This window comes from Sorex fumeus, unplaced genomic scaffold, assembly GCF_029834395.1.
Source record: "Sorex fumeus unplaced genomic scaffold, SorFum_2.1 ptg000054l, whole genome shotgun sequence".
Taxonomy (NCBI): Eukaryota; Metazoa; Chordata; class Mammalia; order Eulipotyphla; family Soricidae; genus Sorex; species Sorex fumeus.
Window position 1 is genome coordinate 48,390,613 of NW_026606111.1, and position 16,448 is coordinate 48,407,060.

Here is a 16,448-nt window from a genome sequence, read left to right on the forward strand (position 1 = left end):
GTGGTAAAATATTTGCCTCACATTTCTGAGGTTCTGGGTTTGATCCCTGAATTTCCATCTACACACACAAAAGTTAACTTACAACAAAGTCTCACACTGGAGACCTAACTGGGCCCGCTCAAGAAAATCGATGAACAATGGGAGGAGAGTGACAGTGACACTGACTTAATGAACATTAAACTGCTTTAAGCTATATATTGCCTAACTATTAAAAGGATTTAATTCTCAATAAAATAGCTTGAAAAAGTCTTTTTTCTAGCACCTCTGCTAGGGAAAGATAGCACCTGTTTTTTCAATATTTGTAATTTGGGGGGACATTTTAATTTCTCATTTTAATTTGTGCTCTTTGTCTACTAGTGAGCTTGAAAATTGCTCTTGTATGGTACTACATGGAAAATATTATGCTATGGGAAATGAGTCAGAAAGAGAGGGACAGACATAGAAAGACCGCATGCATCTGGGTAACATAAAGTAACAAAACAAGAGACTAACACCCAAGAACAGCTGTGTTAAATACCAGGTTGTTCACTCCATGGCTTAGAGGCCAGCTGCACTGTCTAGGGGTAAAGGCAGCGCAGATAGAGAAGGGAGCACCCAATAAAGGGTGCTGGGAAGATCTGCCCAGGATGGGAGATGCCTGCTGAAAGTAGTCTATGGACCGAACAGGATTGCCACCCAATGTCTCTTCTGCAGAACACAGCACCCAAAAGGAGAGATAGAACAAAAGGGAGTGCCCTACCAAGAGGCAGGGTGGGATGGGGGATGGGGCTGGTGGTGGGATGGGCACTCCATCACTGTATAACTGAAACCCAAGCTCAACAACCTGTAAGTCTACAACTGTACCTCATGGTGTTTCACTACTCAAACAAAACAGAACAAAACAAAAATTAAAAAAAAATATTGCTCTTGTGTTTACTAGTCATTTACACTTCTTTCAATAGAGATTATGTGATCATGGTTTATGCTTATTTTTTCTATTCAAGTGTAATAGCTCAATACTGATTTATTTCACAGCACTAATTTTTTTAAAACCATTCATCCTTGGCCTATCATATTAATTGCCAGTATTTGTTGGTTTTGCTTGTTTTTTGATGACTTAATTTGGTTTTTGTCCTTTTCTTACAGATTGTAAAATTTTGAACACAAATGAGCATATGTTTTTCTTTATCTTCTACAGTTTTAAACTGAGAACAACTGTTTGTTTTGTACAAATAAGATACCTGTGCATTTACTATTTCTTCTCATTTTATTTACGTTTTAACACATCCTGATTCATCTACAACTTATCCTAGTCAGTGTTCTCATATTGAAAGAAACCACCAATTTTTTCAATCATAGCACTGTAGCACTGTCCTCCCGCGGTTCATTCATTTGCTCGAGCGGGAACCAGTAACATCTTACAACAAATTGTGAGACTTGTTGTCACTGGCTTTGGCCTATCGAACACGTCATGGGTATCTTGCCAGGCTCTTGCTATGTGGACGAGATACTCTGGGTAGCTTGCCGGGCAGAGGAATCGGAATCAGGCTTGGCCTCCTGCAAGGCAAATGCCCTACCCGCTGTGCTGTAAACGTTATCTAAACTATACTAGAAATACCAAATGTTGTTTCTTTAACAGTGCAATATAAAGGATTATTTCGTAATTTTCTTGATGTGTTAATGAAATAGCTAAGCTCTTGAGTATCATGGGAGTATTTTTCTAACACAAGAGTCTGACGAAGGTGAAACTGTTATAACCGTCTTGTAGGATTCCATCTCCCTAGCCTGCTTCATTCTACCCCGCTCTCTATCCAATCCGGTCTTCTTCTTGGGATTCTGACCTCCTGATTGGCTAGCCTCTACCTTTCAACTGCCTACTTTATGACATCATTCTCCCACCAAACCAACCACCAACTGGTAGAATCTTGGGGGTCCCATGTAGTTGCTTGTAAACAAATTTGAATCATCATGGCAAGTGACGAGTGACCAATGACCAATCACCAGTGAGCAGTCCTCTCCACTGAACACTTGCGGTCTTAAGCCGCTTCAGTGTTCAGACGTACTCTCGTACCGTCTCCTCTTCTCGTCTACCTTTCATCGGTATTTCCTCTTCTCTGACCATGTCAGGTAAGGAATAATACTTTTCAAAGCTTTTCATTAGATTTATCATCCCTAAACTTAGCAGTCAAGGAAAAACAGCACGTAGTAATGAAAGAAAGTATTCAAGTCGAATTTGATAAGCCTCATTTTAGCTTGACTTTGACATTTGCTGTGTGATTTTAGACATTGGCTTACTTTCTCTCACATACAAAGTGTTTTTCCTCATTGATTACATTATACTTTAGACATACTTAGGAGCTCAAATACACACACCCACACATATAAATATATATGAGTGTTGATTCTCTGTGTTTCCTTTTTCCTTGTAATAGTGAATTTTACATGATATTCATTGAAAACAAGTAAATCAGAGACAGTATTTTTACAGAAACAGAAAATAGAGATGCTGCGGAAAACTGTTAATATATTCTAGCGTGTGTTCTCTCTAATGGTCTCTCCACTTGTATGTATAATTCAGTATTTTAAATATAGTGATATAACAAAGTAATAATCATTGATCTTTGAGATTTCTATTTAAACCAGGTAATAAGAAAATATGGGGCATGAGGAAGGTGTGCAGTGCTGAGCGGTAGGGAGGGCTTACCAAGCCCTCAAAGGTAAGAAAGTTTGGGATCACTTTCATCAAACATTGACCAATTGAAACCAAGACGATATGAGGGAGAAATAAATAGGAAAGAAAGAACGAACGAAAGAAAGAAAGATAGAAAGATAGAGAGAAGAAAGAAAGGAAGAAAGAATAGGGACATCGATTATCAAGGAAGGGGAAAACGTTTGGACAGAATGTTGAAGAGAACCAAAGGTTTAAAATCAAAAAAGAAAGAATATATATTAAATATGCTCAGCTAAATACACTGAGAGCAAGTCAAAGCAATTTACTTCAATAAATGCCAGGACTAGAAAGTATACTATGCCTTGAATAGGGTTCCAGTAGGAAAAGCTGTTTATCAGAAAGCCATCCTTGCTGGCTTTTTTCCTGATTATCTCTTAGAACACGGTACTTGGTTCTTAACAGTTTGGAGTATATGCACGCTTCAGAAATGATGCTTCCCATAAATAGCTAATAGTGCTTATCTAGGGCGGTGGAAGACACAGAATCTTCAATGTTTTTATTACGTTCTGGTTTTTAAGTACATGTACGGCACTGCCTGTTAAAATAAAATAAAATGGTATATTGTAACTTGAATCAGGAGATTTGATTCATTTGTGTGGTAAGTAGGTTCCAGGTTAAAGCTGCTTGTCATCTTTACAAATATTATTTCATGTGATTTTTTTCTTCCTAACATGAGAGTATTTTGATAATAGTCAACTTCTGTTTTTAAATCCTAAGAGGAAATAGAAAAACCAAGTCTCACATGTCTAATTACACGTTTTTGTCATATGTGTGAATTATGAGTTTTCCTACATTAAAGATATTTTGTTGGATTTTGGTGCTCATTTATTAAACATTGAGAAGAACGTTTTCCTGGTTAATAAAGCTAATTCTAATCTAGGGGTTGAAAGTAAATTTGCAATATTTTGTGATCACTTTTTAAATGGTCTTTTCTGTTTCTTGTGTGATCAAGTGAAATCCTCTGCTATGTTTAACACGTGTTGTTTGCTGGTTAATATTCAAAGGTACTCATGAGAATAATTTTTTTTGTACTTTCGAAGTTTCTTTCTGTATTTTCCTCATTTAAAACATTTCTTGTCTATGAAATACAATCACGTTTATTCCTATTTTCTTTTTCTTATGTAATTACTGATAAATCCTTTCTCTTTAATGGACTGGTAAAGTGTGCACTCAAAAATCACCTTCTATTCCATTTTTTGGCTAGCAGTTTTTTTCTAAAATAGAATACTCTCTTCATATTACATATGTGGAACGATTTATTAATAACCTTATTGTACTGTTTTATTTGGTTTTATTTGGGACCACATCCACTGTTATTCAAGGCCTACTCTTGGATCTGCTCTCCATAACTTACTGTACTATGCTGCTTGCTAAAGAGCCCAGATTTCATTAATATATATATATATACTTCATTTTCAGTTCTGCGATACATATTTTTCATGATGTTTTCTTTACCCTTCCTCCTATGTAAATCACATGAAATAGAAAAATTATATTCATGTATGCATTATTATTCTTAGAATTATTAGTAACTACATTGTAGATAAACAACTTAAGACACAGAGTTTCAATAAAGTTTTCCTTCCAAAAACATTTCTTGGGAAAGACTCAAGCAGTCATTTTTGAAGTGGATCAAAAATGAGGGTAACCTTCAATGCATCAACAAGATTAAGTCGTATGTGAACCGTAAGTAACAGGTACTCATCGCACAAGTCAAATGGAAACCTGATGATTACAATGGTAATAGTTGCAAAGACCACAAATGCCTATCTTAACGTAAGGTATCTTCCTTCCGGTTTCTGGCCTTGTATTGATCATGCAGGGTCCTGGCCAAAAGTCCACATGCTTTAGGTTGTGTAACCTGGAAATTCATAAGGGACAGAGAGAGACAGTACTGGAGGGGATAAGGCACTTGCCTTGTACACAGCCAATCCAGTTGAATCTCTGTCACGGCATACACTCTCGCAAATGTTCTAAGGGGTCACTCCAGAGTGCAGAGCCAAGAAGAACCCAAGATCACTGTCAGTTGTTGGTCCACACTCTACACCACCCCACGCCCCGCCCAATAAAAATTATTGGAATATAGGAAATCTCTTTGCCATCTCTGGGCCTCAGGTTTCTTCTTGTCCAGAGAATGTTTCCCATTCTCTTAGACTTCCTAGTTTGGAAGAGCTTCCATTCTAGGAAATAGCATAGGAGTCAATAGGAGAGCAAGCTAAGGAGAAACTATCTGTAAGCAAGAAATCCAGGTACAGACACGATCGCCTGGCTCTTCTACAGTTCTGTGTTTACTTTGAGAGCACGATACCAAATACACAAAGTGCCCAAAGGTTCCAGGCTTTGAATCACCCCAAGTGGTTGGAATTTTGGAAACTCAGTTGACTGTTGGTACTAGAAGCATCTCGAAGGCTTAAATTTTAAGTTCAGATTGTTCCTCTCAGCGTTGAAGGAGATTATTAGTCTCACAGATTTTTTTTCATCACCCTCTTGTTCCTTACAGAAAATTTTCAAAATCCATCTGTATTGGGAACTGCACATACTCTGCAGCTTTCCCTTCCCGTGGTGAACAATGCAGCTTCCCGAACAGGAAGTGTCTGCAACTACTCCAGAGTATCTGCTCCAGCTGGTAGTTCTGCTTGGCTCCTGCCCTCAGCCTCTGGCACCTCTTTCCAACCCCTGATGGGTAGTGCCTATCTTTACCAACATTTCAGCACAGCAATGCTGTCTGGAGTGTTTCACCAGAGTCATATATCCACCTCAGCTGCTTCCTACCCGAGTGTTTTGGAATGGGATATTGCAGGAAGTGCTGAAGAGAAGTCTTCCATGGGAGACTTTTCTGTGACTGTCCTTGACCAAGACCCCGCTGTCTCTTCCATGTCTATGGCAGCTCGCTATGAGAAAATCCTAGATACCAACAACACGGTGTCTGTGTACCCATCACTTTCTGCCAGTCTTGTTGAGAGAACACCATCTCTGGTTCCACATCAGAGTCAAAGCCTGTCACTTCCCTACCAGGAAGGAAGCCAGGTGTATTACTATCATCAAGGCACTCTGGGAACTCTCCTTTCCGGCCCGCAGTTCTATGACTCCATGACATACAGAGGGCAAAAGGGCTCTGCCCCCCAAACTTACAGCAACTCATCGCGAGAAATGGTTATGGTTCTCAAGGGGGTCCAGCCCCCAAATAACCAACCACCAGCCTCCTCCTCTGGAATCCACTTCTCTCTGTCTGCTCAACCCATCACAGAATCCAGTTTTCAAGGTGAGTAAAACTAAGAGAAGGGAAACAAAATTCAAAAATTGGGGTCAAAATAGAGGAAAACTCTCCATAGACAGGTGGTATTTAAGTGAAATATACCGAGATTATATCATTCATACTCCTATTCCATGATATGAACGTCCTATTATTTTTTCGAGAAATCGAATACATTGAGACTAGACTACTTTACAATGCTAAGCTCTGTATGGAACATAGTGATTTAAAAATACCTATTTTTATTTTATTTTTTTTAAAAAAGCTTTAGTTTGGAGCAGGTTGAATCTGGGTCATAGCCTGTACCGCTCAGGGATTACTCCTGGGTCTGTGCTAGGGATCACTCCTGAAGGTGCTCAGGAGATCATACGTGATACTAAAGATCAAACTGAGGTCAGCTGTGCGCAGGGCCAGTGCCTTACCAAATGGACTATCCTTCTGTTCCAAGGCTCTTATTTTTAAGTGCAGTTTACACTGAAACTCTTTCAAATACAAATAGAACCACAAACAGCAGCACCACATGACAAACAGTAAGAACTGCAACATTTACCTCCACTTGTAGCACAGGGCCCTGTCCATTATCCTTAGAATAGCCAGTATCAATGCCTTGCCTATGGCTGGTAGGTGCACTGCTGTTGCACCACTACTTGTGTGGAGGGAATATCTCATTTCCCAGGGACTGATTTCTTCCTTGGTTCCTTTTTAGTGATGAATTACCTGGGGATGGAGACTTCCCTGCCATCGCAAGCTTCAGGTCCTACATTGGGTCTGACCCAAATTTCAGAAATGCCCCCATCATGCAGTAGCAGGATTCAAAGACATGAGAGGAATCCACCACCTGAGCTTCGGGAAGTTCCCATGATATCTGCAGCCCAAAGTAACCAGGCGCTGACCTCAACTCCAACTCAGGAACAAAAAGTTACGAATTTTGACCAGATGAAAACGGGGCTCTCAAAATCTCTGAAGACCTACCAGATCCCAGTCGACCTAGAACAATGCAAAGATCTGCAGGTAATGAACACCACTGACACCATCACTCTGAAGCAGGTGCATGAAAATTCAAGTGGCGCTAAGGGGACCTCCCATCCAACACGGAAGAACAAAAAGGAGGCTTCTGAACCTCTTGAGGGAGAACCCAAGGCCAAAATCCAGCCAAAAGTCCAAGAATGCTTGCTAGGGGGAGCGGGGATTGTTCGTAATGCTGCAGTCCGTGATAGGTGTCCTGTGACCACGGCCAAAACTAACAGCAAACCACAGAAAGCTGCATCCAGCAGGATCAGCAAGACAAAGAGCCATGGGCAGGAGAAGATAGAAAACACCCGAGTAAACTCTAAGAAAGCTAAGGAGTGTAAGCATCCAGGGAACAAGGTCAAGGCAGAAGAAAAGCCCACCATTGGCAAGATGAAACGCAAGAAAAGTCAACGTGAGCTTTGTCAAGAGGCCTTTAAAAAGCCCCGCAGCTGCCTAGGCATGCACATGCTGGAGTCTGTGCAAGTGTTTCATGCTCTGCGGAAGAAGAGTGATCCAAAACCTGGAATCTCTTCCTCCCAGGTCCTGGCTAGCTCCAAGAACCCCAAAGATGTCAAGCCATCCTCAGCTGTCAAGCCATGGCTAGGTGCTACCCGGGATGGAAAAGGCCTTGAGAAAACTCAGGTCAAAGCACAGAAACCAAGTAGCCCTGCTGAAAAACACTTATCTCCAACCGAGTCTGAGCTGCCACCTCCTGGGAAGGTCAAATTGGTACCTTTGCCGTTTCTGACCATGGAGAGGCCTCAAGCTCGACCTGTTCCTCGGAGACCACAGTCTGTGGCCTCACATCGTCCTGCTGCAACTCACCCTGCCAAGCCCGGCTCTACCAATGCAGCTCAGCCAACTGCTGCCAATTCTTCCCGGCCAACCACTGCATTTTTGCCTGGTCCTGCCAAACCTGCTCAGTCCATTTCAACCAACCCATCTCGACCAGGTTTGCTGAACCCTACTAGCCGGCCCTTTCCTCAGGATGCAGCTTCTAAACCTGCTCCCTACAAGACAACAGCTAGCACTTCTCTCTGGAGGGAGGTTCCTCCTGTCTCTGTGAACAAGCGCCAGTCTCCACCCAAACGTCAGAGTCAGTTTCTCCTTCAAGACTTCCGTTTCCAACCGATTCCATGGAGAAAGCCCAATGTTCCCGAGCCAGTCGTGTCAAAGACCATCACCAAAGAGCAGAGACCAGAGCGTGAGGCTATGAAAAGGAAGGCTCAGCAGGAGCGTGAGAATGCTGCCAAACACACCTCTTTGGGGAAAGTGCAGTTCTTTATTGAGAGAGAAAAAGAGATGGACATCTCCCTCTCCTATGGCTACGTAATGTGAGTAGCTGGAATGGTAGGTTCCACTTGAGGTACCAGATGGTTGCCTTAGACAAACACAGAAATACCATACACAGTTGGTTTATTCTAATAAATTTTTAACAAATTGAAGAGATGCATCGGAGTTAATTGGTTGTTAATAAAAGTTCTGAAGTTTGAGATGCTGTCAAATGTGGTTGTTTTGGGGAGGGGCTGGGGGTTGAAGTATGGCATGGGAAAGAATGGGAAGTTATAGAAAGGACAAAGGGGGAATAGACAAGACTCTGAGAAAGAGAACCTTGGTCCAGGGTTCTAAAGCCCATCAGAGGAGAAATTGCATGGGCCTGATGAAGAGTGGGGTGGGGTCAGAGGAAGAGTATAGCTGACAGGGCATTTGCTCTGCAAGCAAGAAGGACCCAGTTCAATTCTTGCATTCCTTTAGGGTTCCCAGAGACCCACCAGATGTGAAACTTGAGCGCAGAGCCAGGAGTAAGACCAGAGCACAGTCAAGAATGCCCCATCCCTGGTGTCCTCCAAAAAAAAAAATGAGAGAAATGACACGGTCTGGGGGTTTGGAATTAAAGAATAAATTTGGAATAGGCTAAAGAAGGCAAATGAGTCTAAGGTGACCAGAAGAAAAGTTAAATTTCTTTCATGGAGGCTGTGTCTATGCCTCATGGCCACCTTTGGAAAATAACCAAATTTGAGACACATCTCTAAAAGGTTTGGGTGGTCTATCCATAAATGATGGCTGGGGGATGCGACCACATAGACTGGGGAATGAACCTTCCAGAGGATTGGTCAGCGCCCTCAGAGACATTCAAGGATGACTCTTAACAGGGACCAAGCCAAGAGAACAGTTGCAGCATGAAGCCTGAAGATGAGCTCCTGGGAGATGCAGAGATAAGTCACCATGTCCTCGGGCCCTCTGTTCAGCACCCCTAGCTGCAACATTTTCCTTATTCCCAACAATATTCAGAGTCGCTATCACGGTGACCCTTTGCTAGCTAGTTTCAACAATGAGGTCCATTGCCTCTGTAAGTCTTTGGATTTGTAAACTCCCCACGGTGGTCAAGCCTGCTTTCAGGCAACGACATCTGGACATTTCTGTCGGGGGGAGCTCAAATTATATTACCTTGAGGGGCTGCTCTGTGGTCTTCCATGGTCCCGGGTGCCTGTAGCCTTCTCTAAACATCGCTGTTAACTGCAGCTCACCCAAGAACCAACGTTCTCAGTGTCGTTGGGGCTGCTGTTGCGGGACGTACCGGACTAAGACATGCGCACTAGGTCACCACTCCCAAAGCGGTCGGTACCGCTTGACCTTGAGCCTGGAAGGTGGTGGCGGAAAGAGATGGTCCTAAGAGAGTTAATGGGGTGATGGATGGATGGCAGGGAAACCGGGAAGGGTAGGGACCTGGACAGCTGGTGATCAGCATGGGAGAGTTGGTGGATGTTTTTTAATTACGTTAACATGTTTTTCGTAAATGATAAGCAAAACAAAAATACGAAAATAAGATAGGTTCCAAAGAACAGTTTACATATAAGACCGAGAGAGCTGAAAGGGCTGGCATTCCTTCTGGAGCTTTCAATCATACCATATACTAAAGATGGTATTTTCACATCTCTTAGCTGCGGAGAGGAATAGTGAGAAACAGAATGCCACCAGAAAAGCAAACTGGATGACCACGGTTCATAAAAGCCAGGTGGAAGGTGTTCACATGGATCCCAAGTGCAAGTGGGTTAACAGGAACATACATTTCACTAAGTCCGCTTGGTACCAGTAACTACTTTGGTGGAAATGGAGCAACACGGATGCAGTTTCTGACAGACCTGAGACTAAACTGCTAAGAAATTTTCCCAGGAAAGGGTAGTTGACTGGCTAGGAACAGAACAACTTGAAAAGTGTTTTGCTACCTTTCATGTATGGCTAGAGGAAAATGATCCCAGTCAACTCTCCAAACGAACAAGCTTCAACTCCCTTGAAGGAAAGTTGTATTCACTGAGGAAAAAATGCTGGGAGAACAGTCTGAAATGATGGGAAAAGAGACAATAAGTGCAAAAGGAAGGACTTGAAATTTGGCGAAAACAAAGCTTGAAACAACAAGATCTGGTGAGCACATGATTTACTGGGAATGGGTTCTGAGGAGGAAAAGAGCGGTATCAGGGATGTGAACAAGGAACATCCAAGTGAAGGAAGACTTTTAGCTAGCTGATTACCCCATGGGCAACATGGTTGCAAGACTACCAGAACTTCCCAAGGAATTGACTTTAAGTTTCTTTCTTTTATATGGTCACTTACAACCTGTATTCTTTGCCTTCTTCGACGACAACTTGGAGTGTTCGTTTCTTTCTCAATGTTCTGTTCACTTGTGTAAGCATCTTTAACAACTGCTGGATAACACAAGTATTTGATCAGACTTATTTTGTACTATCATCTTTAGTTGAGATTACTGACAACTAGGTCTAAAGTGAAGTTTGTTTTGATTGGTAGAAGTAGAGTACCGAGGACTAGGGATGGAATTAGAGATTATAGGGTACCACATTCAGTTCCTAATAAAACAAGTCAAGGACAGTGTCCCTAATAGACTATTGAAAAAGACATCCATCTCTGTTTAACATGTAAATTCAGCATATTATATATTAAATTAAAAATGGATTAATATTCCTGTATTTGGTCTTTTAAAGACATTCAAGGTTGGTTCAGGAAACAAACACTGCCTATGAAATCATAACAACTTAATCATAAAAACCTGATTACTACTTCAGTTTCCATGAATGTCAGCGCTAAGAATGATTTCCCTTGATCTCCCTAGTGCATATGATAGGCATATGAATACATCCGTGTGAATAAATAATTGGTATCAAATTTCCAGTCTCACCATACATGGTTGTGGGTATTGTGAAATAGTTTTATATATTTTCGAAATTTTGCAATAAGATCTCTGGGTGTGAATCCTTGAATCATAAATACCTTTTCGTGTGCTCCAGCACCACCTCCTCCCACCTTAATTACTATATATATGACCTCCTAAGGAGTCATTTGCTTTGTTCACTTTGTTTTAGTCCTTCTCTCTCTCTCTCTTTTCAAATGTGAGTTATCTGTTTCAAATCAAGGTGCATGTATTTGTTATGGCAGTTTTAATCTTTATGAGTGATTTAAAATTTCTTCATTTATTTTTTAATTGAATCACCATGAGATGGGCCATTGCAAAGCTATTTTGTGCAATTTAATTTTTAATCCTTTCAGTGAAGCCAAGTAAAATCTCTTACACGTGAAATTCAGAATTTCCATATTTCATGTGAATCAAAACTGATTGTTTTTGTGTGTTTTTTTAATTTTTTTATTATTTTTTATTGATAGAAAAGGGATCACCTAATAATGGGTGTTGGGAGGATCCTCCCAGGATGGGAGATGCATGCTGAAAGTAGACTCTAGACCGAACATGATTGCCACTCAATGCCTCTTTTGGTATGTTTTTTAGATAATTCTTCCCCTCCTCTGTTTGCTTAGGACCAGGAATTTGCCTCTCCCCTCCCTGTTCTTTCAGGAAGCCAGAGAGACATCTTCAGGCAGGAAGAGCATGAAACTTACATAGAAGTGGTACTGCATGGACAGTATCATGTTAAGCGAAATGAGTCAGAAAGAGAGGGACAGACAGAGCAAGATTGCATTCACCCGGAGAACATAAAATAACAAAATAGGAGACGAACTCCCAAGAGTGGCCGAGATTAGTGTCAGGAATTTTTCTTCATAGCTTGGAGACCAACCACACACGCTAGCAGAAAAGGCAGCTCAGATAGAGAATGGAGCACCAAATAAAGGGTGTTGGGAGGATCCTCCCAGGATGGGAGATGCATGCTGAAAGTAGACTCTAGACCGAACATGATTGCCACTCAATGCCTCTTTTGCAAACCACAACACCTAAAAGGAGACAGAGAACAAAGGGGAATGCCCTCCCACAGAGTCAGGGTGGGATGAGGGGATGGGGGGTGGGAGGCATACTGGGATCCCTGGTGGTGGGAAATGGGCACTGGTGGAGGGATGGGTATTTGATCATTGTATAAATGAAACCCACACACAAAAATTCATATGTCTACAACCGTACCTCATGGTGTCTCACTAATAAAAATTTAAAAATTAAAAATAAAAAAATTGGAACATAAAGTAAAAATACAACAAGAGAAAGATCTCACAATAGCAAAGAGGGCTATAGTACTCAAAACGTTGAGAAACAGGCACATTGGCAAGTATTTTTAAATACGCATCCAGGAGAGAATATAGCATTGTTCGTGAACAAATCTACTCTATGGATTCATCTCATCCTTGAAATGGAAAAGGACAATGTGTTACAGTTTCCAATTTGCAAATAAGATCTATACCATCTACTTTTTGCTATGTTTCTATGCTTTACCGAGTATTATCCTGATTTTTAAATTTACTTTTAGGATTAAAATAGTATTTGCCTGCATCAAACTTTTTAAGTAAATGTTTTATTAGAAATGATTTTTAATGATTAAGAATGTTTTATTCACATGTCATTTTCTAAAAGAAACATATAGGCCAAAGAGCTAGTGCAGCATGAAGAGGGTGTTTACCTGGTATGCAGCTAACCTGAGTTCAATTCCCAGAACCCTGAGCTTGCTCGGGGTGATCTCTGGATACAGGGTCTGAAGTGAGCCTGGAGCACATCTGGGTGCACTCCCCTCCACACATACAAGGAAGAAAAGAAAAGAAAAACATATAACTGATTCTTGAGTAACATAGACGTTAAGGGTGCTAACTCCTCTATAACTTTTGAAAACCCCCAAATTTAATAGATAGTCTGCTCTTGACCAAGAAGTTGGTTTTCTAATAGTATTTAATTCCATTGTCTGCAATTAGTACTATGTGTGGCCTGACAATCTGTAAATTTTGATACATTTAAAAACTTTTATGGATTTTATAATAGACTTTATAATACATTTGTATTTTAAGGTAGTAAGTGATAATTTATATTTCTATTTGTGTGGGGTATTTGGGCCGTAGTATGTGGTGCTTGGGACTTCAGACTCTGTGCTCAAGGGTCATTCCTGGTGGTGCCAGCCATTAATTTGGGTTGACAGTGTGCATGGTAAGTGCTTGAACCCCTATACAAAGTCTGGGGTCCAACCAAATCAATTATCTGCATATACTTTATACATGCATGGCATACTTTTCCTTAGATTTTTTTATATTTCTAGGATATATTGATCATCTTTAATTATTTCACATCCCTACCAATGTCCAAAAATTTTCAAAATACAGTTATTGAAAAATATCATATAGAAGTCCAAATTTGTATTGTTCATGGGATAACTATATTACGAAGAAAGTAGAACCACAATAAACATGCAAGTAAAATGCAGGTACATTTCTTTGGAGTCTTTCAATTATGCATTTATATTAGTCTCTACACAAGTATGATTTTTAAATAGTCAATTTCAATTACTATCAAAAGTTTATTGAGACTTTATGATTGTAATGTTTTACTGCTAAGATGACATTGATGTGAACATTTATATCTATTTGTCTTCTTTTCTAATTGTTTACATAAGATCAATTCTTCACAGCTAACTTACTTGTGACCGGATATGTAGCTCAGGACAAAAGAACTTGGCCTGCGTGTATGAAACTTTGATTTCTGTTCTTCGCACTATAGAAACAAAAGCAAAACCATTAACTGTGGTTGGAAATAGGCCTCGGTGGTAAAATATTTGCCTCACATTTCTGAGGTTCTGGGTTTGATCCCTGAATTTCCATCTACACACACAAAAGTTAACTTACAACAAAGTCTCACACTGGAGACCTAACTGGGCCCGCTCAAGAAAATCGATGAACAATGGGAGGAGAGTGACAGTGACACTGACTTAATGAACATTAAACTGCTTTAAGCTATATATTGCCTAACTATTAAAAGGATTTAATTCTCAATAAAATAGCTTGAAAAAGTCTTTTTTCTAGCACCTCTGCTAGGGAAAGATAGCACCTGTTTTTTCAATATTTGTAATTTGGGGGGACATTTTAATTTCTCATTTTAATTTGTGCTCTTTGTCTACTAGTGAGCTTGAAAATTGCTCTTGTATGGTACTACATGGAAAATATTATGCTATGGGAAATGAGTCAGAAAGAGAGGGACAGACATAGAAAGACCGCATGCATCTGGGTAACATAAAGTAACAAAACAAGAGACTAACACCCAAGAACAGCTGTGTTAAATACCAGGTTGTTCACTCCATGGCTTAGAGGCCAGCTGCACTGTCTAGGGGTAAAGGCAGCGCAGATAGAGAAGGGAGCACCCAATAAAGGGTGCTGGGAAGATCTGCCCAGGATGGGAGATGCCTGCTGAAAGTAGTCTATGGACCGAACAGGATTGCCACCCAATGTCTCTTCTGCAGAACACAGCACCCAAAAGGAGAGATAGAACAAAAGGGAGTGCCCTACCAAGAGGCAGGGTGGGATGGGGGATGGGGCTGGTGGTGGGATGGGCACTCCATCACTGTATAACTGAAACCCAAGCTCAACAACCTGTAAGTCTACAACTGTACCTCATGGTGTTTCACTACTCAAACAAAACAGAACAAAACAAAAATTAAAAAAAATATTGCTCTTGTGTTTACTAGTCATTTACACTTCTTTCAATAGAGATTATGTGATCATGGTTTATGCTTATTTTTTCTATTCAAGTGTAATAGCTCAATACTGATTTATTTCACAGCACTAATTTTTTTAAAACCATTCATCCTTGGCCTATCATATTAATTGCCAGTATTTGTTGGTTTTGCTTGTTTTTTGATGACTTAATTTGGTTTTTGTCCTTTTCTTACAGATTGTAAAATTTTGAACACAAATGAGCATATGTTTTTCTTTATCTTCTACAGTTTTAAACTGAGAACAACTGTTTGTTTTGTACAAATAAGATACCTGTGCATTTACTATTTCTTCTCATTTTATTTACGTTTTAACACATCCTGATTCATCTACAACTTATCCTAGTCAGTGTTCTCATATTGAAAGAAACCACCAATTTTTTCAATCATAGCACTGTAGCACTGTCCTCCCGCGGTTCATTCATTTGCTCGAGCGGGAACCAGTAACATCTTACAACAAATTGTGAGACTTGTTGTCACTGGCTTTGGCCTATCGAACACGTCATGGGTATCTTGCCAGGCTCTTGCTATGTGGACGAGATACTCTGGGTAGCTTGCCGGGCAGAGGAATCGGAATCAGGCTTGGCCTCCTGCAAGGCAAATGCCCTACCCGCTGTGCTGTAAACGTTATCTAAACTATACTAGAAATACCAAATGTTGTTTCTTTAACAGTGCAATATAAAGGATTATTTCGTAATTTTCTTGATGTGTTAATGAAATAGCTAAGCTCTTGAGTATCATGGGAGTATTTTTCTAACACAAGAGTCTGACGAAGGTGAAACTGTTATAACCGTCTTGTAGGATTCCATCTCCCTAGCCTGCTTCATTCTACCCCGCTCTCTATCCAATCCGGTCTTCTTCTTGGGATTCTGACCTCCTGATTGGCTAGCCTCTACCTTTCAACTGCCTACTTTATGACATCATTCTCCCACCAAACCAACCACCAACTGGTAGAATCTTGGGGGTCCCATGTAGTTGCTTGTAAACAAATTTGAATCATCATGGCAAGTGACGAGTGACCAATGACCAATCACCAGTGAGCAGTCCTCTCCACTGAACACTTGCGGTCTTAAGCCGCTTCAGTGTTCAGACGTACTCTCGTACCGTCTCCTCTTCTCGTCTACCTTTCATCGGTATTTCCTCTTCTCTGACCATGTCAGGTAAGGAATAATACTTTTCAAAGCTTTTCATTAGATTTATCATCCCTAAACTTAGCAGTCAAGGAAAAACAGCACGTAGTAATGAAAGAAAGTATTCAAGTCGAATTTGATAAGCCTCATTTTAGCTTGACTTTGACATTTGCTGTGTGATTTTAGACATTGGCTTACTTTCTCTCACATACAAAGTGTTTTTCCTCATTGATTACATTATACTTTAGACATACTTAGGAGCTCAAATACACACACCCACACATATAAATATATATGAGTGTTGATTCTCTGTGTTTCCTTTTTCCTTGTAATAGTGAATTTTACATGATATTCATTGAAAACAA